This window comes from Monodon monoceros, unplaced genomic scaffold, assembly GCF_005190385.1.
Source record: "Monodon monoceros isolate NGI ecotype Baffin Bay Population unplaced genomic scaffold, NGI_Narwhal_1 Super_Scaffold_8, whole genome shotgun sequence".
NCBI classification, from domain to species: domain Eukaryota; kingdom Metazoa; phylum Chordata; class Mammalia; order Artiodactyla; family Monodontidae; genus Monodon; species Monodon monoceros.
Window position 1 is genome coordinate 14,584,915 of NW_021703785.1, and position 2,402 is coordinate 14,587,316.

General features: G+C 40.2%; 1 non-coding gene across 1 annotated transcript; it reads right to left on the minus strand.

The window, feature by feature from the left end:
• Positions 1–1,794: 1,794 nt before the first annotated feature.
• LOC114888459 lies at positions 1,795–1,958 on the minus strand. Its single transcript, XR_003791794.1, has one exon. It is a non-coding gene; the product is annotated as a U1 spliceosomal RNA (small nuclear RNA).
• Between the last annotated feature and the right edge of the window lie 444 nt (positions 1,959–2,402).

Sequence of the window (2,402 nt, forward strand, 5' to 3'; positions counted from 1 at the left end):
CAGCTGTTAATAGAGTTAACATCTGATTAAGTTCATAATAATCCACTTGTTTTATTCTAGATCCGTCTGACTTCTGCACTGTGTAAACCAGAGGAGTGATAAGATTTGCCACCTATAGAAGAGTTATTAGTTATCCAATGTCTGTCCTTCTCTTATTCTGCAACAACAGAACCTTGTTGGCAGCTTGGCACATGGTCCTTCCAGCTAAGAGCGGCCGTGGGACTAAATTCTGGCTGATGGAACGTAGGTGGAGGAGTTTTGTGCTTATATTTAAGGGTGTTGGTTGGGGGTCTTATCCTTCCCTTCTTTATTCCTGCTGCCTAGAATGAGAATGTAATCAGTGGTCCTCCTGCAGCTACAAAGCTATAGGAGTGGATGAGATCACCTTGGGGGTCAGTACAGTTGATGGAAAGTAAAGTTCCATTAGTAGGAAGATGAAAAGAAATCAGAAGAGGAGACTAACTATAAGGTAGGAGGAAAATCAAAAGAGAGTTATGCCCTAGAGAGCAAGAGAAGAAAGTGATTTAAAGACAGCTGTTGAACAATATTGCGTAATACTTGTAGGTTGAGTAAAACGTAGAATGAGAAATGATTATTGAATTCGGCAACACGAAGTTCCTTGTGAATTTTGGGCTTGTCTAATGTCTTCTTGTGATTAAATTCAGGTATGCATTTTTGGCAAGAATAACACAGAAATGATGTTGTGTCCTTCCAGAGAAAAAAAACTAACAGGAGATGAAATAAAATTCATATTTTATGGCAAGACAAGAAAAATTTAACTTTTCTCTGTCTGTTTGGGCCCCCTCCCTCTCCTTTAGTGTGTATCGTGCATCTGCATTGACCAGACCTCCTTAGGAGATAACATTCCTTCTTAACCTTGTAAAGAGTCAGGATGACCCATTACTTGATAACTCCTCAGGAGATAACCTGCCTTCTTAATCTTGTAAGGTGTCAGATGTCCCACTACTTACTTTGTACCTGCAGATCTGGACTGTGTAACTGTCAATACGTCATTTGACAAATTACCCTTTGTCTCAAAAACATATATAACTGTGCTTTGATCTCTAACGGGGCAGAACAGTCCTCAGAGCTTTCTAAAAGACTGTGTTCCGGGGTTATAACCCTCAGGTTGGCACCAATAAAATTTTCCATTTCTTTCTTAGCTTGACTATTGATCTATTTTTCATCGACATATACATATATAGAGATACATACATACCTATATAAGGGAGATTTATTATGAGGAATTGGCTTACATGATCATGAGGGCTGAGAAGTTTCACAATCTACCATCTGAAAACTGGAGACCCAAGAAAGCCAGTGGTGTAATTCAGTCCAAGTCCGAAGAAGGCCTGAGTACCAAGGGAGGCAAAGATGTAAATCCCAGTCCAAGGGCAGGAGAAGATGAGATGAGATGTCCACTCAAGCGGTGAGACAGGAAAAAAAGGACTGAATTCCTCTGTCTTCCGCCCTGCTTCTATTCAGGCCCTTAACAGGTTGGGGGGTGGCAACCCACACTGGGGAGGGCAATCTACTTTAAAGAGTCCACTGATTCAAATGCTAATTATCCTCACAGACTCACCCAGAAACAATGGTGAATCTGGGCCCTCTGTAGACAGTCAAGCTGACATCATATTAGGAGACCCATGATGTAGATACGTTTCAGCATTGGTGATATTAACTCAATCACAGGTTTCTCCACTGTGAATTTACTATTTCCCTTCCAACTTACTAAGGGTTTTGTGGGGATATAACTTTGAATCTATGCCAATATCTGTTTCTTTTTTTTTTTCCCAGGGGAAAGCACGAACGCAGTCCCCCACTACCACAAATTACGCAGTCGAGTTTCCCATATTTGGGGAAATCTCAGGGGTCAGCACATCCAGAGTGCAATGGATGAGGCTCGTCCTGGGAAAACCACCTTTGTGATCATCGTATCTCCCCTGCCAGGTAAGTATGCAATATCTTGTTTCTCATCATATTTTTGCCTATTAATTTTAGCATTTATTCTTACCTGTAACTATTACTACTATGATGTTTACCACATGGTAATTTTTAACATTTCTGCCAACCCGTCTACGTTTATAAATTGGAATTTACTCTAAAAGAGTCTTCTGCTCACTTCTAAGTGACAGTGGGTAGGACAGTGTACTGGCTGTTGGCTCTGTGGTTTGTGGTGATGATTCATGGTCACCTTTGTCCAGGAGAAAAATTGGGAGGTGGATGGAAAGGCACCAGCCTCCTGACCATGAAGAAAAGAATTGACAGTTTTTCATATTGTTTTCCAAATTTTATGTGATTACATTGTCATTAATTTAATAATAACACTTTCACAGTAAAATAGACCATAACATGACTGGTTATATTCTGGGTGACTATATTCATTAAGTCAGAAAGAAAAG